Below are 26,165 nucleotides of genomic sequence, written 5' to 3'. Positions count from 1 at the left end.
CTCACATGAGTCTCGCACCTCAATACCCGGCACTGCCACCAGCACTCGGGACCAGAGCGTGCGGCTGCATTTATTTCTACAGAGCTGAACGCTCCGGTCCCGAGTGCTGGCGGCAGTGCAGGGACTTGATGCGAGGGACTCACGCGAGTTTCAGGTATTGAACTCGCAAGTGTGACCCTGCCTAAAGGTACCTTCACACATAACGATATCGTTAACGATATCGTTGCTTTTTGTGACGTAGCAACGATATCGTTAAGGAAATCGTTCTGTGTGACAGCGACCAACGATCAGGCCCCTGCTGGGAGATCGTTGGTCGCTGAGGAAAGTCCAGAACTTTATTTCGTCGCTGGACTCCCTGCAGACATCGCTGGATCGGCGTGTGTGACACCGATCCAGCGATGTCTTCACTGGTAACCAGGGTAAACATCGGGTTACTAAGCGCAGGGCCGTGCTTAGTAACCCAATGTTTACCCTGGTTACCAGCGTAAAAGTAAAAAAAACAAACACTACATACTTACCTACCGCTGTCTGTCCCCGGCGCTCTGCTTCTCTGCACTTCTCCTGCACTGACTATGAGCGTCGGTCAGCCGGAAAGCAGAGCGGTGACGTCACCGCTCTGCTTTCCGGCCGCTGTGCTCACAGCCAATGCAGGAGGAGTGCAGAGAAGCAGAGCGCCGGGGACAGACAGCGGTAGGTAAGTATGTAGTGTTTGTTTTTTTTACTTTTACGCTGGTAACCAGGGTAAACATCGGGTTACTAAGCGCGGCCCTGCGCTTAGTAACCCGATGTTTACCCTGGTTACCCGGGGACCTCGGGATCGTTGGTCGCTGGAGAGCTGTCTGTGTGACAGCTCTCCAGCGACCAAACAGCGACGCTGCAGCGATCGACATCGTTGTCGGTATCGCTGCAGCGTCGCTGAGTGTGAAGGTACCTTAACTGTCTAATCAGGCTTCATCCATGTGTCTATTGTTCAGAGTAATTACCTTACTGTTTAGCCAGCTCTCTCCATTAGATTGCTGCCAGTTGTAGCTTTGCTCAAGGTGTGTGTTTGATCTGTGCTCCTAGTCTTGTATTCTGATCTTCGCTGTTTGACCTTGGATTTCCCTTCACTATCCATTTGCCTAGCCCTTTTTTCGTGATCCGCTACCTTTTTGGAATGTTGACCTCGGACTGTTTCCTGACCACACCTTTGCCTCACCCTTCTGCCTATATTGTAGCCTCCTGGCTTTTGACCTCGGACCTTTTGACTACTCAGCCTCACGGCTTTTCCATGAGTAGTGACTAGCGTCACACATAGTCAATGGAAGCATATTTATAACTCTTGAGTTACACAAACAGCATCATTCACCCCGCTACTCGGTTTCTGCAACTTCCATTCACTATGCCCAATACAACACACAACCCGTTTCGCAGTTTCAGGAGCCTCACCTCCTGTGGCCGGTGCTTGGACATTGATGGGAATAAATAAAATGATTAACAACATTAAAAAAAAACAATCCGATCTCCTTTATGTAAAAAAAGAAAAACACAGATTTGAATGTTTTTTAGTGTGTTTTTAGTGTGTTTATTAGGGTATTCAAATCTGTACATTATTAACACAAAAATAAAGTATTTGCCAGAATTGCTGTTTTTGTCCATTTTGCCTTTAAAAAAAAAGGGGACAAAATGTACCATTAATGTTACCAAAAAATTATGAATATCTGGCGGAAAAAAAATAAAAAAAATAATACATTTAAAGCTCTGAAAATTTGGAGACACCAAACAAATAGTTCTTTTTAAACTTTTTAAAAAGTGATTTTATGCTAAAGTGGTAAAACCTACATATTTGGTATTTCCTTAATAGCACTCATACCCACAGAATGAAAATAGTGATTTTTTATTCTATGTGGTTAATGGTATAAAATTAAAAATGAAAAAAAAAAAAATGGAATTTTTCATTCCCCACCATAAAAATGTAATAGCCTAAAATGGTAAAATACATGTTCATCCTGAAAAATACATACTTTATTCTCCTACGTTTGGGGAAGTTGTAGTTCCCAGTATGAAAAAAAGGGAAAAAATGACTTGGTTCTTAGTGGCCAAAAGAGGGTTAATATGAGTAGAGCAATGTGAACATGATGAGAAAATATGGTCTGCCAATTCATAAATCTAGAGAGAAGCGAATGATTTTCATAGCATAAAACATTTTTCAGAAGATCTATAATCATTAAGGTGATGCACACATGATGGGTGAGGTTGACCTTTTCTTAAAAGTATTCTATCAGCACTTAATGACTGCTAAAATGAAGCACAGGCACTCGGTGCACCCTTTGCGGCCATGCAGGTCAGTGCACATTCCCTCCTGCTTGTTTTTCATCTGTCTCTGCCCTCCTCTGGCTCCTATAAATCCAGAATTGTCAATCCAGGAAGATGCGGGCGGAGAAGAAAAGTAGATGGTGAGGACCACTGACCTGCTCGGCCAAGCCAAAGGGGCACTAAGCGCCTGTGCTTGCTTAGAACAGTTATTTTGTGCTGATCAACTCCCTTTAAGTATCTGATCATATTATACCATCACTCCATTAATCTTTTGTTGCATCTTATGAATTATTACCTAATCTAGACATAGATCCGACAATAACGTGTCATTTGTTTGGTTGAAGTACGTTGCAAGCAATAAGCAGTAGTTATTTATTATGCTTACTTATATGGCGCCATCATATCCCACAGCGCTTCATAGACATCCTCATCATCTCTGTCCCCATCAATTCCCTATCAGCATGTCTTTCCAAGGAAACTGGAGACTATCTTGCCCTCCCCTTCTCTCCATTTACAGCTTCTTTTTTAAATCATGTTTTCTCTGAAAAGCCAGCATTAAAGAGTAATAAATAAATGTCAGCAATAAGGGAGCCTATACCTCATAAATGTTGCCTATTGTTCAAGCAGACTAAATCACTTACCAGTTCCCTTTAAAGGGAAATTGTCACCAGGTTTTTACTACTTCATCTAAGCATAGTATAATTTAGAGAAAGAGACCCCGAGTCCAGCGATGGGTCCCTTAGTTCACTTGGAGAAACAGTTGTGACACAATCAGAGCTTTTAGATGCAGCATAAACCAGAGCTCAGAAAGCTAACCCTGTCCACATCACAGCTTTCTGTGTACATTGTCTATTGACAGTGAGCTACTTATCAGAGGAGGGGTGTGGTCAGACCGGGATAATCTCCTAGTGATAAAACACTCATTATATGGAAACAACAGCACACAGGCTAGTAAGTCACATCTCTGAAATTTGTCTCAGCTGCTGTCCTCATGCTGTCCTTATGTAGCAAAAACCTGCTGACAGATTCCATTTAAAGGCTTCTGCAGTTTGTAAAATATGTATTTATTACTAGCTCATTAACATACCCATAGCCATGTTTCTAATCCTTTTTAGGACTATTAATTGTATTGCTAAAAAGGGAAATTAATTCTATAAGAGGAAAGCATTAAAACATGACTGAACTCCTAATTGCCGCGTCGACCTCTTAACTGTAAAATCTATTAGAAAGGTTATAATAATAAATACGCGAAGTCCTAAGAAAACTCTCTCTGACCCCTTAAGGACACGGCTAATTTTGTTCTTCTTGACAAAGCTTTTTTTTGCTTTTGTATCAACACATTCCAAAACCCACAACTTTTTTTCTTTTGCCCTTTCATTAACCCCTTAGCGACCGCCGATACGCCTTTTAACGGCGGCCGCTAAGGGTACTTAAACCACAGCGCCGTTAATTAACGGCGCTGTGGAAAAAGTGTATAGCGCCCCCCACAGGCCGATTTTCTCCGGGGTCTCGGCTGCCGAGGGTAGCCGAGACCCCAGAGAACATGATTCGGGGGGTTTTTAACCCTCCCCGCATTTGCGATCGCCGGTAATTAACCGTTTACCGGCGATCGCAAAAAAAAAAAAAAAAAAGCGATCTCTTTTTAATTTCTCTGTCCTCCGATGTGATCGCACATCGGAGGACAGAGAAAAGGGGTCCCAGGTGGCCCCCCAATACTCACCTAGCTCCCCCGATGCTCCTCGTGTCTCCCGGTGGGCGCCGCCATCTTCAAAATGGCGGGCGCATGCGCAGTGCGCCCGCCGGCCGGCACCGGGAGAATCTTTGGGGTCTCGGCTGCCTGGGGTAGCCGAGACCCCAAAGAGCATGATCGGGGGTCGGTTTTAGCGACCCCTGTTTTGCGATCGCCGGTAATTAACTGTTTACCGGCGACCGCAAAAAAAAAAAAAAAAAAAAAAAAAAGTAAAGTGTAATTCTCTGTCCTCTGATGTGATCGCACATCAGAGGACAGAGAAATAGGGGGATTCGGGGACCCTAGCATACTCACCTAGGTCCCTGGATCCTCTTGCTGCTCCTCCTGGCCGCCGGCAGAAGAACATGGCGGACGCATGCCCAGTGCGCCCGCCATCTGTCTCCATCTGCCGGCCGGCAGGAGAACAGCGGTTAGGGCTAAAATTAGGGTTAGGGTTAGGGGTAGGGTTAGGGGTAGGGTTAGGGGTAGGGTTAGGGGTAGGGTTAGGGGTAGGGGTAGGGGTAGGGTTAGGGTTAGGGCTAGGGTTAGGTTAGGGGTAGGGTTAGGGGTAGGGTTAGGGTTAGGGGTAGGGTTAGGGGTAGGGGTAGGGTTAGGGGTAGGGTTAGGGTAGGGTTAGGGCTAGGGTTAGGTTAGGGGTAGGGTTACGGCTAGGGTTAGGTTAGGGGTAGGGTTAGGTTAGGGTTAGGGGTAGGGTTACGGCTAGGGTTAGGTTAGGGTTAGGTTAGGGGTAGGGTTAGGGGTAGGGTTAGGTTAGGGGTAGGGTTAGGTTAGGGGTAGGGCTAGGGTTAGGGGTAGGGCTAGGGTTAGGGGTAGGGTTAGGGCTAGGGTTAGGGCTAAATTTAGGGTTAGGGTTGGGGCTAAATTTAGGGTTAGGGTTGGGGCTAAATTTAGGGTTAGGCTTCTTTCACACTTACGTCGGTACGGGGCCGTCGCAATGCGTCGGCCCGACATACCGACGCACGTTGTGAAAATTGTGCACAACGTGGGCAGCAGCTGGAGTTTTTCAACGCATCCGCTGCCCAATCTATGTCCTGGGGAGGAGGGGGCGGAGTTACGGCCACGCATGCGCGGTCAGAAATGGCGGATGCGACGTACAAAAAAACGTTTCATTGAACGTTTTTTTGTGCCGACGCTCCGCCAAAACACAACTGATCCAGTGCACGACGGACGCGACGTGTGGCCATCCGTCACGATCCGTCGGCAATACTATGGGCAAAAAACGCATCTTGCGGGCACATTTGCAGGATCCGTTTCTTGTCCAAAACGACGGATTGCGACGGAATGCCAAACAACGCAAGTGTGAAAGTAGCCTTAGGGCTAGGGTTAGGGTTGGGGCTAAAGTTAGGGCTAGGGTTGGGGCTAAAGTTAGGGTTAGAGCTGGGATTAGGTTTAGGGTTTGGATTAGGGTTGGTATTAGGGTTAGGGTTGGCATTAGGGTTACGCTTGGGATTAGGGTTAGGTTTGGGATTAGGGTTAAGGTTAGGGTTGTGATTAGGGGTGTATTGGGATTAGGGTTAGGTTTGAGGTTAGGGTTGAGATTAGGATTAGGGGTGTGTTGGATTTAGGGTTTTGATTAGGGTTATGGTTAGGGTTGACATTAGGGTTGTTTTGGGGTAAGGGTTGTGATTATGGTTAGGGTTAGTGATTAGGATTATGGATCAGGTTGGGATTAGGGTTAGGGGTTGGAGCTAGAATTGGGGGGTTTCCACTGTTTAGGTACATCAGGGGGTCTCCAAACACGACAGCCAATTTTGCGCTCAAAAAGTCAAATGGTGCTCCCTCCCTTCTGAGCTCTGCCGTGCGCCCAAACAGTGGGTTACCCCCACATATGGGGCATCAGCGTACTCGGGATAAATTGGACAACAACTTCTGGGGTCCAATTTCTCTTGTTACCCTTGTGAAAATAAAAACTTGGGGGCTACAAAATCTTTTTTGTGAAAAAAAAAAATATTTTTTATTTTCACGACTCTGCATTCTAAACTTCTGTGAAGCACTTGGGCATTCAAAGTTCTCACCACACATCTAGATAAGTTCCTTGGGGGGTCTAGTTTCCAAAATGGGGTCACTTGTGGGGGGTTACTACAGTTTAGGTATATCAGGGGCTCTGCAATCGCAACATAATGCCCACAGACCATTCTATCAAAGTCTGCATTCCAAAAAGGCGCTCCTTCCCTTCCGAGCTCTGCCGTGCGCCCAAACAGTGGTTTACCCCCACATATGGCACATCAGCGTACTCGGGATAAATTGGACAACAACTATTGCAGTCCAATTTCTCCTGTTACCCTTGTGAAAATAAAAACTTGGGGGCTACAAAATCTTTTTTGTGAAAAAAAAAATATTTTTTATTTTCACGACTCTGCATTCTAAACTTCTGTGAAGCACTTGGGCATTCAAAGTTCTCACCACACATCTAGATAAGTTCCTTGGGGGTCTAGTTTCCAAAATGGGGTCACTTGTGGAGGGTTTCTACTGGTTAGGTACATCAGGGGCTCTGCAAATGCAACATAATACCCGCAGACCATTCTATCAAAGTCTGCATTCCAAAACGGCGCTCCTTCCTTCCGAGCTCTGCCGTGCGCCCAAACAGTGGTTTACCCCCACATATGGGGTACCAGCATACTCAAGACAAATTGGACAACAACTTTTGGGGTCCAATTTCTCTTGCTACCCTTGTAAAAATAAAAACTTGGGGGCTACAATATCTTTTTTGTGGAAAAAAAAAATATTTTTTATTTTCACGGCTCTGCATTATAAACTTCTGTGAAGCACTTGGGCATTCAAGGTTCTCACCACACATCTAGATAAGTTCCATGGGGGGTCTAGTTTCCAAAATGGGGTCACTTGTGGGGGATTTCTACTGTTTAGGCACATCAGGGGCTCTCCAAACGCGACATGGCGTCCGATCTCAATTCCAGCCAATTCTACATTGAAAAAGTAAAACGGCACTCCTTCTCTTCCAAGCTCTGCGGTGCGCCCTAACAGTGGTTTACCCCCACATATTGGGTATCAGCGTACTCAGGAGAAATTGCACAACAACTTTTGTGGTCTAATTTCTCCTGTTACCCTTGTGAAAATAAAAATTTGTGGGCAAAAAGATCATTTTTGTAGAAAAAATGCGATTTTTTTTTTTCACGGCTCTACGTTATAAACTTCTGTGAAGCACTTGGGGGTTCAAAGTGCTCACCACACATCTAGATAAGTTCCTTAAGGGGTCTAGTTTCCAAAATGGTGTCACTTGTGGGGAGTTTCCACTGTTTAGGCACCTCAGGGGCTCTCTAAACGTGACATGGCGTCCGATCTCAATTCCAGCCAATTCTGCATTGAAAAAGTCAAACGGCGCTCCTTCACTTCTAAGTTCTGCGGTGCGCCCTAACAGTGGTTTACCCCCACATATGGGATATTGGCGTATTCAGGAGAAATTGCATAACAAAATTTATGGTTACATTTCTGTTTTTACACTTGTGAAAATAAAAAAAATGGTTCTGAATTAAGATGTTTGCAAAAAAAAGTTAAATGTTCATTTTTTCCTTCCACATTGTTTCAGTTCCTGTGAAGCACGTAAAGGGTTAATAAACTTCTTGAATGTGGTTTTGAGAACCTTGAGGGGTGTAGTTTTTAGAATGGTGTCACACTTCATTATTTTCTATCATATAGACCCCTCAAAATGACTTCAAATGTGATGTGGTCCCTAAAAAAAAATGGTGTTGTAAAAATGAGAAATTGCTGGTCAACTTTTAACCCTTATAACTCCCTAACAAAAAAAAATTTTGTTTCCAAAATTGTGCTGATGTAAAGTAGACATGTGGGAAATGTTATTTATTAACTATTTTTCGTGACATATCTCTCTGATTTAAGGGCATAAAAATACAAAGTTTGAAAATTGCAAAATTTTAAAAATTTTCGCCATATTTCCGTTTTTTTCATAAATAATCGCAAGTAATATCGAAGAAATGTTACCACTAACATGAAGTACAATATGTCACGAAAAAACAATCTCCGAATCAGCGGGATCCGTTGAAGCGTTCCAGAGTTATAACCTCATAAAGTGACAGTGGTCAGAATTGCAAAAATTGGCTCGGTCATTAAGTACCAAATTGGCTCTGTCACTAAGGGGTTAAAGTTGCTATTTTAAAGTTTTATTTTTTTAATTTTTTTCCTTTAGAAAGAATATTTAGAGGTTTTTTTTCTTACATTCAGCATTTGATAACATTTTATGCATCGTAACATTTTGGCAGAATTGCATTTTGTTTTATTGTTTATACCATATATTTAGTCTGTCCGTTGGAGGGGGGAATAGAATACCAAATTGGGACCTGTACATTTGCACTTATGTGAAATAAAAGGCATCTTGTTGGGAAGAATATCTGGGCATGATCACTTATAAAATACAGAACTTCATTTTATACGTGAAACCTTTTAGTTCTCATGCAGCAAATCGTGAGTTGGGATCCCTTTTTGTGCCAAGGTCCTGGGTGACCCTAGATCTCTTCACATCTATCTATGAAACAACCACATACAGTTGTGTGAAAAAGTGTTTGCCCCTTCCTGATTTCTTATTCTTTTGCATGTTTGTGACACTTAAATGTTTCAGTTCAACCTGACCTGCACATCCAAACATAGACTAAGTGTGAACAGGTGCTGAACCTAGAGTCGCCAACTCGTATATAGTTATGTAAATAAGGCAGCACACTGCAGCGCTAGAACATGCAAACTTGAAATACGAAATTTGAACTGCATTACTGCACTAGAAATATGAAAAATGAGAGCGTTTAGCGCATAAAAATGGCCAATTTTATGTGTACCTGGTAGCCCCTTAACGGCATCTCTCTTATACCAGGTCCTAAACTTGTAATACTTGAAATGTATTCTTTAGCCTTCTGATCGTGCACTCCGCCTCCTAGCTTCAGGTGTTTTAATTACAGCAGGTCCAATACCCCTCCACAGAGAGAGAGAATTTTAGTCTAGGAAGAGGTTTCACATGTACCCATTCAGATGGAGACGTTTATTCTCAGCGAGGTAAGGCAAGTTTAGGACCTGATATAAGAGAGATGCCGTAAAGGGGCTACCAGGTACACATAAAATTGGCCATTTTTATGCGCTAAACGCTCTCATTTTTCATATTTCTAGTGCAGTAATGCAGTTCAAATTTCGTATTTCAAGTTTGCATGTTCTGGCGCTGCAGTGTGCTGCCTTATTTACTTTACTTAAATGTTTCAGATCACCAAACAAATTTAAATATCAGACAAAGATAACACAAGTAAACACGAAATGCAGTTTTTGCGTTCATTCCCACTTGTGCTGAAATCGGATAAATGCAATCCGATTAAAAATATCAGACCAATGTTATTCTATAATAGCGTGTTTATCTGCATTTTTTTTCTAGCTCGGATCTGATCACGATCAGATTGGAAAAAAGTTGCAGCATGCTGTAATCGGAAATCAGATTGCATCCCGCAATGGAAGTCAATGGGTGCAAGAAAAAAATCCCACAGCACTCTGACCATGTGAGTGCTGTCCGATTTTTATACACCGATCGCATTTGAAAAGCCTGCAATTCATGTTCCGCGTACAGTAAAATCACAGCGTGACAGGTTAGAATAGAATAGATAGAATAGATATATATCCATAGAATAGATAGATATATACTGTAGATGTCAGTGACACACATACATAAATACAGTTGTGCTCAACATTTTACATACCCCTGCAGAATTTTTGCTTTCTTGGGCTTTTTCAGAGAATATGAATGATAACACCAAAACTTTTTCTCCACTCGTAGTTAGTGGTTTTGTGAAGCCATTTATTGCCAAACTACTGTGTTTTCTCTTTTTAAATCATAATGACAACCCAAAACACCCTGAGCAAAAGTTCACCTACCCCATTCCTTAATACCGTATATTGCCCCCTCTAACATCAATGACATCTTGAAGTCTTTTGTGGTAGTTGTGGATGAGGTTCTTTATTTTCTCAGATGGTAAGGCTGCCCACTCTTCTTGGCAAAAAGCCTCCAGTTCCTGTAAATTCCTGGGCTGTCTAGCATGAACTGCATGCTTGAGATCTCCCCAGAGTAGCTCAATGATATTGAGTTCAGGAGACTGAAATGGCCACTCCAGAACCTTCACTTTGTTCTGCTGTAGCCAATGACAGGTCGACTTGGCCTTGTGCTTTGGATTGTTGTCATGTTGGAATGACCAAGTATGTCCCATGTGCAGCTTCCGGGCTCATGATTGCAAATTTTCCTCCAGTATTTGCTGATAATGTAATGCATTCATCTTTCCTTCAACTTTGACCAAGTTGCCGGTGCCTTTGTAGCTCACACATTCCCAAAACATCAGCGATCCACCTCTGTGCTTTACAGTAGGAATGGCGTTCCTTTCATCATAGGCCTTGTTGACATCTCTCCAAGTTTAACGTTTATGGTTGTAGCCAAAAAGTTCAATTTTGGTCTTATCACTCCAAATTACCTTGTTCCAGAAGTTTTCAGGCTTGTCTCTGTGCTGTTTTGCATATTGTAGGCAAAATACTTTGTGGCATTTGCGCAGTAATGGCTTCCTTCTGGCGACTCGACCATGCAGCCCATATTTCTTCAAGTGCCTTGTTGTTGTGCATCTTGAAACAGCCACACCGCTAGTTTTCAGAGAGTCCTGTATCTCAGCTAATGTTATTTGTGGGTTTTTCTCTGCATCCCAAACAATTTTTCTCGCAGTTGTGGACAACATTTTTGCTGGTCTACCTGACTGTGATTTTGTTTTTACAGAGCCCCTGATTTTCCATTTGTTAATCACAGTTTGAATGCTGCTGACTGGCATTATCAATTCCTTGGATATCTTTTTGTATTCCATTCCTGTTTTATATACTTCAACTACCTTTTTCCATAGATCCGTTGACAATTCTTTTGCTGTCTCCATGACTCACAATCTAGAAACGTCAGTGGCTGGATGAAAGATGCAAGAGTCTGTCTGGATCCCAGAAACTAACTCAGATTTTATGCACATACATTGATTACAAGCAAAACAGGTCACAGGTGAGGATGTTACCTTTAGTAGCCATTCAAATCCATTTGTGTCAACATCTGTGCCTGTTATCAGGCCAAAATCACCACAGTATGTGAACTTTTGATCAGGATCATTTGGATGTTTTGGGTTGTCATTATGATTTAAAAAGAGAAAACACAGTAGTTTGACAATAAATGGCTTTACCCAACCACTAACCATGAGTGGAGAAAAAGTTTTGGTGTTATCATTCATATTCTCTGAAAAATGGCCAAGAAAGCAAAAATTCTACAGGAGTATGTAAACTTTTGAGCACAACTGTATATGTATATACACTGCTCAAAAAAATAAAGAGAACACTTAAACAACAGAATATAACTCCAAGTAAATCAAACTTATGTGAAATCAAACTGTCCACTTAGGAGCAACATTGTTTGACAATCAATTTCAAAAGCTATTGAGTAAATGGAATAGACAACAGATGGAAATTATTGGCAGTTATCAAGACACCCTCAATAAAGGAGTGGTTCTGCAGGTGGGGACCACAGACCACATCTCAATACCAATGCTTTCTGGCTGATGTTTGGTCACTTTTGAATATTGGTTGTGTTTTCACACTCGTGGTAGCATGAGACTACTCAACAACCCACACAAGTGGCTCAGGTAGTGCAGCTCATCCAGGATGGCACATCAATGCAAGCTGTGGCAAGAAAGTTTGCTGTGTCTGTCAGCGTAGTGTCCAGAGGCTGGAAGCGCTACCAGGAGACAGGCCAGTACACCAGGAGACATGGAAGGGGCCATAGGAGGGCAACAACCCAGCGGCAGGCCCGCTACCTCAGCCTTTGTGCAAGGAGGAACAGGAGGAGCACTGCCAGAGCCCTGCAAAATGACCTCCAGCAGGCCACAAATGTGTATGTGTCTGCAAAAATGATTAGAAACCGACTCCATGAGGATGGTCTGAGTGCCCGACGTCTGTTGTGAGTTCTGTTTTTGGGCTCCCTCTGGTGGTTACTGATGGTACTGGGTGATTTGTGTTCTGCTGTCTCTGGTGTCCACCTGTTCTATTAGGATTTGGGAGTTTCCTATTTAACCGGGCTTTCTTGTCATTTCCCCGCCGGCTATCAAGGTTATCAGAGTGTTTTGTTACCTCAGCTTCTGGCTTCAGTAATCTTCAGGACAAGCTAAGTTTTTGATTTTCTTGTTCCACGTTTTGCTTTATTTTTGTCTTGTCCAGCTTGCATGTAATTGTTTCTTTGCTGCTGGTTGCTCTAGTGGGCTGTAATTGCTCCTCATGTTCCATGAGTTGGAACATGAGTTCAAGTAATTACAGGATGGTTTTTTGAAGGGTTTTTTGCTGACCGCGCAGTTTACTTTTGTATCCTCTGCTATCTAGTTTTAGCGGGCCTCATTTTGCTGAATCTGTTTTCATACTGTGTATGTGCCTTCCTCTCATTTCACCGTCATTATATGTGGGGGGCTGCTATTTCTGTGGGGTATTTCTCTGGAGGCAAGAGAGGTCTGTGTTTCTTCTAATAGGGGAAGTTAGATCTTTGGCTGGTGCTAGACGTCTTGGATCAACGTAGGCACGTTCCCCGGCTATTGTTATTTGTGTGTTCAGGTTTAGGGTCGCGGTCAGCTCAGGTTCCATCACCCTAGAGCTCGTTGGTGCTTGTCCTTTTGTGATTCCCTGCCATTGGAATCATGACAGTATAGCCGGCCAAATATGTTTGGGCTGAAGTAGGAGGAAAAGTAGTCTGAGGAAGTTTTTTTTTTTCTCTCCTCTGAGGTTGCTGCCTAGCCTTAATTGCAACCTGGCTGATTTTTTTTTTTTTCCTCCTCTTAATCTTTGAATGGCTCTGACCTTAGCTGTTTATCATGGACGTCCAGAGTTTAGCTTCCAGCTTGAATAATCTTGCTGCTAAGGTTCAAAATATACAAGATTTTGTTGTACATGCTCCTATGTCTGAACCTAGAATTCCTATTCCAGAGTTCTTTGCTGGAGATAGATCTAGTTTTCTGAATTTTAGGAACAATTGCAAGCTGTTCCTTTCTTTGAAATCTTGCTCTTCTGGAGACCCTGCTCAGCAGGTTAAGATTATTATATCTTTCCTGCGGGGTGACCCTCAAAATTGGGCATTTGCATTGGCACCAGGGGATCCTGCGTTGCTTAATGTGGATGCGTTTTTTCTGGCATTGGGTTTGCTCTATGAGGAACCTAACCAGGAGATTCAGGCTGAAAAAGCTTTATTAGCTCTCTCTCAGGGGCAAGATGAAGCAGAAATATATTGTCAAAAATTTCGGAAATGGTCAGTGCTTACTCAGTGGAATGAGTGCGCCCTGGCTGCAAAGTTCAGAGATGGCCTTTCTGAGGCCATTAAAGATGTTATGGTGGGGTTCCCTGCGCCTACGGGTCTGAATGAGTCTATGACTATGGCTATTCAGATTGATCGGCGTTTACGGGAGCGCAAACCTGTGCACCATTTGGCGGTGTCTTCTGAACAGGCACTTGAGACAATGCAATGTGATAGAGTTCAGTCTAGAAGTGAACGGCAAAACTATAGGCGGAAAAATGGGTTGTGCTTTTATTGTGGTGATTCAGCTCATGTTATATCAGCATGCTCTAAACGCACAAAAAAGGTTGATAAGTCTGTTGCCATTAGTACGTTACAGTCTAAGTTCATTCTGTCTGTGACTCTGATTTGCTCATTATCATCCATTTCCGTCGATGCCTATGTAGATTCAGGCGCTGCCCTGAGTCTTATGGATTGGTCATTTGCCAAGCGATGTGGGTTTAGTCTTGAGCCTCTGGAAGTCCCTATTCCTTTGAAGGGAATTGACTCTACACCTTTGGCTATGAATAAACCTCAGTACTGGACACAAGTGACCATGCGTATGACTCCCGTTCATCAGGAGGTGATTCGCTTCCTGGTATTGTATAATTTACATGATGTTCTAGTACTTGGTCTGCCATGGTTACAAACTCATAATCCAGTCCTTGACTGGAAAACAATGTCTGTGTTAAGCTGGGGATGTCAGGGGGTTCATGATGATGCACCTCCGATTTCTATCGCTTCATCTACTCCTTCTGAGGTTCCTGTATTTTTGTCTGATTATCGGGATGTTTTTGAGGAGCCTAAGCTCAGTTCGCTTCCTCCTCACAGGGATTGCGATTGTGCTATAGATTTAATTCCTGGTAGTAAATTTCCTAAAGGTCGTTTGTTCAATCTGTCAGTGCCAGAGCATACTGCTATGCGGGATTATGTTAAGGAGTCCTTGGAAAAGGGACATATCCGTCCATCTTCGTCCCCTTTGGGAGCAGGTTTTTTTTTCGTGGCCAAAAAAGATGGGTCCTTGAGGCCTTGTATAGATTATCGTCTTTTGAATAAGATTACCGTAAAATATCAGTATCCTTTGCCTTTGTTGACTGATTTGTTTGCTCGCATTAAGGGGGCTAAATGGTTCACTAAGATTGATCTTCGGGGTGCGTATAATCTTATACGAATAAAGCAAGGTGATGAGTGGAAAACCGCATTTAATACGCCTGAGGGCCATTTTGAGTATTTGGTAATGCCTTTCGGACTTTCTAATGCTCCTTCAGTCTTCCAGTCCTTTATGCACGATATTTTCCGTGAATATCTGGATAAATTTATGATTGTGTATTTGGATGATATTTTGGTTTTTTCTGATGACTGGGAGTCTCATGTTCAGCAGGTCAGGAAGGTGTTTCAGGTCCTGCGGGCTAATTCCTTGTTTGTAAAGGGCTCAAAGTGTCTCTTTGGAGTCCAGAAGATTTCTTTCTTGGGGTATATTTTTTCCCCTTCTACTATTGAGATGGATCCCGTCAAGGTTCGGGCTATTTGTGACTGGACGCAGCCTGCATCTCTTAAGAGTCTGCAGAAGTTCTTGGGCTTTGCTAATTTCTATCGTCGTTTTATAACTAATTTTTCTAGTGTTGTTAAGCCTTTGACGGATTTGACTAAGAAGGGTGCTGATGTTGCTGATTGGTCTCCTGCGGCTGTGGAGGCCTTTCAGGAACTTAAACGCCGGTTTTCTTCTGCTCCTGTGTTGCGTCAGCCTGATGTTTCGCTTCCTTTCCAAGTTGAGGTTGATGCTTCCGAGATTGGAGCGGGGGCAGTTTTGTCACAGAGAAGCTCCGATTGCTCGGTGATGAAGCCATGTGCGTTCTTTTCTAGAAAATTTTCGCCCGCTGAGCGGAATTATGATGTGGGTAATCGGGAACTTTTGGCCATGAAGTGGGCTTTTGAGGAGTGGCGTCATTGGCTGGAGGGTGCTAGACATCGTGTGGTGGTCTTGACTGATCACAAAAATCTGATTTACCTTGAGTCTGCCAGGCGTCTGAATCCTAGACAGGCTCGTTGGTCACTGTTTTTCTCTCGTTTCAATTTTGTGGTTTCATACCTGCCAGGTTCAAAGAATGTGAAGGCGGATGCTCTTTCTAGGAGTTTTGTGCCTGACTCCCCTGGAAATTCTGAGCCCACTGGTATCCTTAGGGATGGGGTGATTTTGTCGGCCGTCTTCCCAGACTTGCGACGTGCTTTGCAGGAGTTTCAGGCGGGTAAACCTGATCGTTGTCCGCCTGAGAGACTGTTTGTTCCGGATAGTTAGACCAGTAGAGTCATCTCCGAGGTCCATTCTTCTGCGTTGGCAGGTCATCCTGGAATTTTTGGTACTAGAGACTTGGTGGCCAGGTCTTTTTGGTGGCCTTCCTTGTCGAGGGATGTGCGTTCTTTTGTGCAGTCTTGTGAGGTTTGTGCTCGGGCTAAGCCTTGCTGTTCTCGAGCCAGTGGATTGTTGTCACCTTTGCCTATCCCGAAGAGGCCTTGGACGCACATTTCCATGGACTTTATTTCGGATCTCCCTGTCTCTCAAAAAATGTCCGTCATCTGGGTTGTGTGTGACCGCTTTTCTAAAATGGTTCATCTCGTACCCTTGCCTAAGTTGCCTTCCTCCTCTGAGTTGGTCCCTCTGTTTTTCCAGAACGTGGTTCGTTTGCATGGGATTCCGGAGAACATCGTTTCTGACAGGGGATCCCAGTTTGTGTCTAGATTTTGGCGGACGTTCTGTGCTAAGATGGGCATTGATTTGTCCTTTTCGTCTGCATTCCATCCTCAGACAAATGGCCAGACGGAGCGAACTAATCAGACCTTGGAAACTTATTTGAGGTGTTTGGTTTCTGCTGATCAGGATGACTGGGTTACCTTTTTGCCGCTGGCCGAGTTTGCCCTTAATAATCGGGCTAGTTCTGCTACCTTGGTTTCTCCTTTCTTTTGTAATTCGGGGTTTCATCCTCGTTTTTCCTCTGGTCAGGTGGAGCCTTCTGATTGTCCTGGAGTGGACATGGTGGTGGATGGGTTGCATCGGATTTGGAGTCATGTGGTGGACAATTTGAAGTTGTCCCAGGAGAAGGCTCAGCAGTTTGCTAATCGCCGTCGCCGCATGGGTCCTCGACTTCGTGTTGGGGACTTGGTGTGGTTGTCTTCTCGTTTTGTTCCTATGAAGGTCTCTTCTCCTAAGTTCAAGCCTCGGTTCATCGGTCCTTATAGGATCTTGGAAATTCTTAACCCTGTGTCGTTTCGTTTGGATCTCCCGGCATCGTTTGCTATTCATAATGTGTTCCATCGGTCGTTGTTGCGGAGGTATGAGGTACCTGTTGTTCCTTCGCTTGAGCCTCCTGCTCCGGTGCTGGTGGAGGGAGAATTGGAGTATGTTGTGGAGAAGATCTTGGATTCTCGTGTTTCCAGACGGAAACTCCAATATTTGGTCAAGTGGAAGGGTTATGGTCAGGAGGATAATTCTTGGGTGGTTGCCTCTGATGTTCATGCTGATGATTTGGTCCGCGCTTTTCATAGGGCTCATCCTGGTCGCCCTGGTGGTTCGTGAGGGTTCGGTGACCCCTCCTCAAGGTGGGGGGTACTGTTGTGAGTTCTGTTTTTGGGCTCCCTCTGGTGGTTACTGATGGTACTGGGTGATTTGTGTTCTGCTGTCTCTGGTGTCCACCTGTTCTATTAGGATTTGGGAGTTTCCTATTTAACCGGGCTTTCTTGTCATTTCCCCGCCGGCTATCAAGGTTATCAGAGTGTTTTGTTACCTCAGCTTCTGGCTTCAGTAATCTTCAGGACAAGCTAAGTTTTTGATTTTCTTGTTCCACGTTTTGCTTTATTTTTGTCTTGTCCAGCTTGCATGTAATTGTTTCTTTGCTGCTGGTTGCTCTAGTGGGCTGTAATTGCTCCTCATGTTCCATGAGTTGGAACATGAGTTCAAGTAATTACAGGATGGTTTTTTGAAGGGTTTTTTGCTGACCGCGCAGTTTACTTTTGTATCCTCTGCTATCTAGTTTTAGCGGGCCTCATTTTGCTGAATCTGTTTTCATACTGTTTTCATACTGTGTATGTGCCTTCCTCTCATTTCACCGTCATTATATGTGGGGGGCTGCTATTTCTGTGGGGTATTTCTCTGGAGGCAAGAGAGGTCTGTGTTTCTTCTAATAGGGGAAGTTAGATCTTCGGCTGGTGCTAGACGTCTTGGATCAACGTAGGCACGTTCCCCGGCTATTGTTATTTGTGTGTTCAGGTTTAGGGTCGCGGTCAGCTCAGGTTCCATCACCCTAGAACTCGTTGGTGCTTGTCCTTTTGTGATTCCCTGCCATTGGAATCATGACAGACGTCCACAGATGGGGGTTGTGCTCACAGCTCAACACCATACTGGACGCTTGGCTTTTGCCACAGAACACCAGGAATGGCAAATTCTTCACTGGTGCCCTGAGCTCTTCACAGATGAAAGCGGGTTCACATTGAGCACATGTGACATGCGTGACAGAGTCTGGAGATGCCATTGAGAGTGATCTGCTGTCTGCAACATCCTTCAGCATGACCGGTTTGGCAGTGGGTCAGTAATGCTGTGGGGTGGCATTTCTTTAAAGGGCCACACAGCCCTCCATGTGCTCGCCAGAGGTAGCCTGACTGCCATTAGGTACCGAGATGAGATCCTCAGACCCCTTGTGAGAAGATATGCTGGTGCGGTTGGCCCTGGGTTCCTCTTAATGCAGGACAATGCCAGTCCTCATGGCTGGAGTGTGTCAGCAGTTCCTGCAAGATGAAGGCATTGAAGCTATGGACTGGCCCGCCCGTTCCCCAGACCTGAATCCAATTGAACACATCTGGGACATCATGTCTCTCACCATCCACCTACGTCATGCTGCACCACAGACTGTCCAGGAGTTGGCGAATGTTTTAGTCCAGGTCTGGGAGGAGATCCCTCAGGGGACCATCCGCCATCTCATCAGGAGCATGCCCAGGCATTGTAGGGAGGTCATACAGGCATGTGGAGGTCACACACACTACTAAGCATCATTTCCTTGTCTTGAGGCATTTACACTGAAGTTGGATCAGCCTGTAACTTAATTTTCCACTTTGATTTTTAGCATCATTCCAACTCCAGACCTCCGTGGGATATTAGTTGTAATTTACGTTGATAATTTTTAGGTTTTATTGTTCTCAACACATTCCACTATGTATTGAATAAAGATTTACAACTGGAATATTTCATTCAGTGATATATAGGAAGTGGGATTTTAGTGTTCCCTTCATTTTTTTGAGCAGTGTATATTACATAGATAGAAGAAAAGCTGGCAATTCATCTGTCGTGTACTGTAAAATCACTGCAGGAGCCGACAGGATAGAAGAGATGGATTACATACAGTAAATACAAATAGAATAGGTATATATAAAGATTTCAGTGACATATACAATTAGTACAGTGTGTGTGCAGCTTACTGTACATGTATTTAATTAATAAAAGATTATTTTTCTGAAAAAAATAGCATGGGCTCCTGCGCAATTTTCGGAACCAGCAGAGGGAAAGCCGATGGCTGGGGGCTGATGTTGATAGTGTGGGAAGGGGGTAGTACCCACGGTGCTTTCAAGGCCATTAATATCAGCTCACAACTGTATACTTAGCCTTTACTGGCTATTAAAATGGGGGACCCTAAAAAAAATGACGTAGGGTCCCCTTATAATTAATAACCAGCAAAGGCTATGCAGACAGCTGTGGGCTGATATTAATAGCCTAGGAAGGAGCCATGGATACTGGCCCCCAGGCTAAAAATATCAGCCGCCCCAGAAAAGGCACTTTTCTAAGATGCGCCAATTCTGATACTTATCCTCGCTCTTCCCACTTGCCATGTAGCACTGGTAAGTGGTGTGATAGTTGGGGGGTTGATGTCACCTTTGTATTGTCAGGGGACACCAAGTACCAAGGTAATTAATGGAGAGGTGTCAATAAGCCGCCTCTATTACTAACCCCATAGTCACATTGTTTGAAAACGTAGACACCCAGAAAAAGTCCTTTAATTGAAAGAATTACACAGACTCCTTTAATAATCTTAATTAAACCATACTCATTGCCTCGCCCATTCCCCAGCTGCGCTCGTCATCTGCAAAAAAGTTAAAAAAAACAAAAAAACAACAATATTCCTCACCTTTCCGCAGAGATGCTGCCATTTGTCCCATGACGAGTCCAGCTCTGCTACATCTAGGTGGCAGACTGCATGGTTGCATGATGCGACCATACAGCCTGTCATCCAGCAGACACACTGAGCACTGTGTGCTCAGTGTCTATCTGTAAACTTCTACTCCCGATTTGACGGGGCCGCGAGTGTGAGAAAGTTCTGCTGGCGGTGCTGTCAGACAGGTCCTGCAATTTTACGGCCAATGCACTCACTTCAGCTATGTGACGTCAGCGCGAGCGCAGTGGAAAATGAAACAAAATGAAAAAAGAAAGATAGTATGAAAAAGGTAAAAAAAAAAAAATTAAGTAGGAAAGAGAGAGAAAGAAAAACAAAAGAGAGAAAGAAAATCATTGTGTGTCCAAATCATTGCTTCTAGCCCTCACTGAAAAAAAGCATACATTCAATGTATAGAAATAATTGTAATGGAAAGCGGAACATGATTTTAAACATATTTCAATTTCCCTTCGTGGTGTTAAAATAAATCAGAAAAAAACAAACACATAATTTTTTTTCTCCTTATCTTTCCCCCCCCCCCCCCCCCAATATCAACAAAAAACAAAAAATACAAATAAAAATTAGATAAAAGTTAAGCCCAACATATCATGAAAAGAAAATAACTAAACCTTATTTGAAAAACTGAATGAGAAATAATTTTCAAGCTATAAATAAAAGCATGTGTGATAAAAACACAAAAATGTTCCTGGCCATATAAAGGGGAAGGAATTATATGTAAAAACATTGCGTGGATTATGTCATCCTGGCTCTCTGAAGCCTACGATTGCGATGCACTAAGCAGCGTCGGGATGATGATGAAGAATGACATAGTCTGACAATGTTACTGTTGGTTTGTCTCCATCTCCTACTTGAAAACTTGTTTATAAAACTTTACGCCAAATTAACGGCTTGTCAAGAAACAATGAAGGTATCGACGCTTGTGGCCTTATTTGTTCTGGTTTTAATATTTTTGGCTGGTGTGATTTGCTCTGACTTGAAAGGAGTTATCGCAGCTATTTGGCAGGCTTTGTTTGGCTGTAAATTGATATATCTGCATGCGATAGAGCAGCAGAAAGCCAAAAACAAGTCTGCTTACCTATTATGATAAATGTCTTATGGTTGATGTATAAACAAGTATGTGGATGCAGAAACACATGGGCTACTTGCACAATGAACAAGTCTGTAGGAACCTGTTCACACACCACCAAGAAACTTGAAGACGCAAAAGAGCACAGTGAGGTCAAAAATACTCTGTTTTTAAAAAAAATCACAGTAATAAGCAAGTGCTAGTCTTTTGTGTCTTCAAGTTTCTTGGTGGTGTGTGAACAGGTTCCTACAGACTTGTTCATTGTGCAAGTAGCCCATGTGTTTCTGGTTCTGTAATTGTTTTCTTGTTTCTACAAGACTAGGGAGTCCACCACTCCTTATGGGTCATTTGCATCAAAGCTGTTCCATCCAGCATGTCCACATGAAAATTCCCTCTCTAAACCCTGCTTATACAGGTACTATACCGATGATCAGGTTTTTAAATACATCAGATAGGGATTATATACAATAGGTAGGACTGCTCTATATGGGTATACCTTGACGATTGGTGGAGCAGCTTAGTATACATTTTTTTGCAAAAAAATGTATCAATTAAATACCCTGTTTTTTCCATCTTTTTGACTAGCACTTGCTTATTGCTGTGATTTTTTTTACAACAGAGTATTTTTGACCTCACTGTGCTATTTTCTGTCTTCAAGTATGTGGATGCAACAGGGAAGATAATGAGGACTCAGTAGTAATTTAACAAATGCTTATTTGATTAAAACGGATATATGTTGTGCTTTCAGAACAATATCAAAGGGTAAAACAAACAATATAAATACAGTAAATTATTATACAATGAGAATACACCAATTCGGCTATATTATTCTGTTGTTACAAGTGAATAACCAGTATCGTCAGGGGTGTCTTAGACCTAATAACTTGACCAGAAAGGTGTCACAGTACTATTGGGCCTGTCACCATTGTCACTTTCTCTCTTAGGCAATATGAACCGTCCCACAGGCCCTAACGGTAGTCTACAATACTACACCATTAGGCCTCAAGTCCATTATCAACCAGTCACTATGCACACAACTGTTGCTCTGATCACCAAAGTCCACTATAGCACGGCCCTAGTCACCTTTGTACTGTACGTCTACACTGGAAGTAACAGCTCACATGAACGTCCATCTTCTGTCTAGTCATCTCCCTGCCCCGGCATTGCTTACTCAACTCAAGTCTCCCGGCTCTGGTCTCTTGTCTTCGGTTCTAGTCACGTGGATCTGCATCTGGTTACTCAGTTCTGGAAACTTGATTCCTCACTTGTGTCTGGTTGCTCATTTTTTTGCTAGGTCCTTTATTTAGTTCTGGGCACTCAGTTCCTCACTCGGATCAAGTTATTCGGTTCTTGGTTACTTGGTTCTGCTTACTCAATTCCTCACTCGGAACTGGTTACTTATAATGGCGGCTTTAAACGAACTCCGCTGCACTGCATGCATGTCCATCCTACCACAGTTCACAGGCACTCCCACCTCCGGGACCATTATTAATCACTGCACCACAGCTGTCAACCTGACCTGGTATCTCCTCCAATTTCTTGTCTTCAGGAACCATGTACATCATTCAATAGTTCCTGCTGATGCAGTTGTTGCTTCCTTCTCTTGTTCTGCAACATTTGACCAGCAGATGGTAGCACCTGTTTGCTGACACTCTAGTAGGCCTTAAACTTTAGAAATCTCTCACTTGTTCATCTCATTACTGATGTACTGTACATGGAGCCAACTTTTGACATGTAACTAAGATCTGAACCGTTTCTACATGTGCATTTGCAAGAAAAGGTTTTGATAGGAAATCAGCAATTAGAGACCCTTATACAAGGGAATCGAGAGAGTTGTACAAGCAGTTCAATTTTTTTCTTTACTGGAAAAAAAGTACATACCGTATTTTCAAATTTAATTTTACTTACCTCAAGACATATAAATAGAGGAGGCCACAATACTTTAACTCATCTAGACATTTTGTACTGAGTGCCCACTTTTGGGCTGATCTCATTACAAAGTAACTTTTTTTGATGGATTCTTGACTTTGCCAGAGGTCCTTTTATCTTTCGATCAGACATGACATTAAGAGAAATCTAATGCACAAATCAAATAGCCTTCCAAGGGATAAATATATTTCTTTATAACAGCCTTTGGCTCGATTTTAAACAATGGTGACTTAATGGGTAAACGCTCTGTAGGAAGATCGATCTTGTGCAAGCCTAGACAGGTCCACAAGGGTCTTCTCCGTCGTTATTTTGATAGCATTAAGCCATCGAGATGCTGGTCTTCCTCTTCGCCTTGTTCCTCTATTCTTCTGACCATGATGTATAAAAATCAGACATTTAGTATTCTCTTACCTCATTTCTGCAGAAACTAGTGTTTAATGAAACATGCTCCTGACTTCCGGCCAGTCAGAAACTGCAGTCACAAAATGGCACAGCGTGACGAGAGCGTTGATGAAAAACGGTGAAGACGCCGGAGGGTGAGTAGATGACAGGAGGCAGGACACTTACATTTAAAGTGCCACTCCTGAGCTGAAAAAATCACTTTAAAGTAATCTCTAGACTAGAGGCTGATTCTCAGGGAGATTTATGTCCGGCCCATAGATCTTAACAGCTCATTTACATATTAAGGAAAATATGGATTTCTCAGGAACAAAGCATCAGATCATAGATATCAAGGTATCATTTTATTCAGCTTTCTATGACCTACATGCCCATATAGACGGCTTAGGAGGGTTTATCCAACTGACAGATTCCCTTTAAGTTGGTTAAAGTGGAGAAAGGGTACAAGAAAAGAGATGCTGACATTACCACTTACACTTAATATATCCTCCCCATCTTCCTAGTGTTGAGGATCTAAGCAGCAACAAACCATATTGTGAAATGGAAACAGAGTCCAATTTATTTCTGAAGGCTGATGGAGAGCCATAATCTATTTTTTAGACAACTGCGCTTTACAAACCCTCTACCTCTTATTAACATCACTAAATATTTGCACATTATTCCTCTTCTATAACATAATACTATCTACAAATATTCTTTAATTAGAAAATAAAGATGTTCTAAAGTGTGTTCTGGTAATGGGTTGTATCACAAATAATTTGTCGTTCAGTAACCGGCAGGATATTACTTCATTCACTTTAAAATTCTTTCCCACAAAAAGATTGAACATTTTTATTTCCATCTACCGTATTTCGTGAACACTTTGTGCTTTGGTCATTTGTTCTGCTGTCTGACAGCAAATGCAGACTACCGGCACAAATCCTCATCCTGTCTCCATGTAGGACGCCCTCTCTTACCTCACATGTAAAAGCAAATCTTTAATCAGGGGATATGACTTGCGTAAATGTGTCTCCTATGCCCCCAGAGTCCTTGAAGACTGAAAGATGTATTGCTGTAAAAGCAATATTTCTGTACTCACTGATGATGGCAAATCGTGGTGATGCTTGAAAGGTAAGAGTAATGTTCAGAAGAAGAATGTGTGAAATCTAATAGCGCGAATGAAAGTTACTGCTAAATGATAGCAAGCGGGAAAAAAGTTGAGAATCTGGATGATTAAAACGGTACTTTTCAGTATTTAAACGGCAGTAATCCAAATTATTTTTCATGCATGTGTGTGTTTAAAGGGAACTTTTGCATCAGCCCATTTTCCTTTTTGTAATTTTTAAAATGTAAAACATGAAAACATACATACGGTATATATTTTTTTGTCTAAAATGTGTCATCTTTAGCTTTAGGCCTTTTAGAGATCTTTTAATCTTTAACTGTTCATAATAACAGCAATTTTGACCAGGGGTGGCCAAACTTTTACATGCCCCTGTAGTTCATGTTTCCTGCATCCATTGCAGCTGGTTGCAATCCTTTATGCTTGGAAATTATAGATGTTTAGTGGTTAACGCTGTTTTCTTATAACACTGATGGATTTTCTTTAGGAAATCAAATTTACATCCATACTTTAAAGGGGACGTGATGGGTGATTCACGCTGTCTACAGGCTGGACAGCTTGGATGAGGGACAGGCTGTGAAGCTGCAGTCATCAATGCTTTAGGGCTCTTCCGGATGTCTGTGATCATTGGTTCACAATGCATGGATTGACCGCACATCTCCTGATCCGAGCGTGACAGCATCATAGAAAAATATGAAGCCATCATGCTTGGGTTGGGGGAACACTAGACCAGTCCGTGCCTTGCGATCCAAAAATGGAACAAGGATTGGGGATTAGTGATGGGAGAACGTGCTCAGATAACGTCTTATCCGAGTATGCTCGGGTTTTTATCCGAGTATCTTGGGAGCGCTCGCATATTATGTTCGCATCCCCGTGGCTGCATGATTTGCGGCTCTTTGTGGGACAATTCCCACATGTGTTCAGGCTGTCTAACAACCGCAAACCATGCAGCCATGAGAGCGCAAACATAATATATGAGCATGCCGAAGATACTCAGATAACACCCGAGCATGCTCGGATAAGTCGTTCTCCCAGCATGATCGCCTATCACTATTGCGGAGGCCTAAAAGAGCCCTTACTCTAAAATGCCATGGCAAGAAGCAGGAAACTTGACTCTCTGCCAAGTTCTCCTTGCCAGGCTCAGTTGATTGACAGATGACTTCCTATACACAAATCAAGAGACTTGGGAGATCTAGGTACTGGGCTGTGCTTTGTTGTTTCAATAAAATCAGTGTTTTATCAGCAGGAGATTATCAGTAGAGTACTAGATGCCTTGTGTCACTTGGCATATCAAGGCATTCAGGGATCTAACAATGGTACCAGGTCTAACATCTTAGTAATCCTAAATGCTAAATGTGGGACATCTGATGTGACTAAGAGATTACACCTGACGTGTATTGCAGTGCATTATAAAGGTGACGAAACTATCAGATGTTCAAGTTCCCTAGTTTGATTTAAAATAAAACAAAAAAAAACCAATCAAGTTTAACATTTTTAGAACTATAAAATAAAAAAGAATAATTTAAATATGATCATTCCTGCTATTGCTTACTGCTAAAATGTTATAAATAGGGGTTGTTTTTTACTTATTATTATTATTATTATTATTATTACTTATTATTATTGGTTGCTTTGGACAGTTTATCTTTTAGACCGTTTTCTAAATCTGCCCAAGCTGTGTCAACTCGAATTTCCTTCCTTTAGTTGCCTACATTTAAGATGAATGGTGTTGTACGATCATAACATATTAATGACTTATCTACTGGGTAGGTCAATGTCAGATTGGTGGGGGTCAAACACCCGACAACCCCACCGATCAGCCACCAGATATAAACATGTTGAATAGAGCTGTAAAGCACAGCTCCAATGTGTAGCAGCTGCTGCCGGGTACTGCAGAACATCTCCAATCCTTTATAATGAAGCTGTTCTGCAGGACCCAATACACATTGAATGGAGATGCACCTTGCAGATCCGTTTAAAGTTTTTGCATCTGGTGGACGCTGTGGCTAATTGCCATCCCACCAATCTGATATGACGACCTATCCTGTAAATATATTGTGACCGAACAACCCCTTTTAGGGTACCGTCAC

General features: G+C 42.8%; 1 protein-coding gene across 1 annotated transcript in view; it reads right to left on the bottom strand.

The window, feature by feature from the left end:
• The window catches only part of LOC138648002 (regulator of G-protein signaling 5-like), a 152,776-nt gene that overhangs the window by 29,120 nt on the left and 97,491 nt on the right, over window positions 1–26,165 (bottom strand). The gene's annotated exons all lie outside the window — the stretch shown is intronic.

Source organism: Ranitomeya imitator, chromosome 8, assembly GCF_032444005.1.
Source record: "Ranitomeya imitator isolate aRanImi1 chromosome 8, aRanImi1.pri, whole genome shotgun sequence".
Lineage (NCBI taxonomy): Eukaryota > Metazoa > Chordata > Amphibia > Anura > Dendrobatidae > Ranitomeya > Ranitomeya imitator.
Note: the sequence above shows the minus strand (reverse complement) of the source record. Positions and strands in the feature narration are given on the sequence as shown.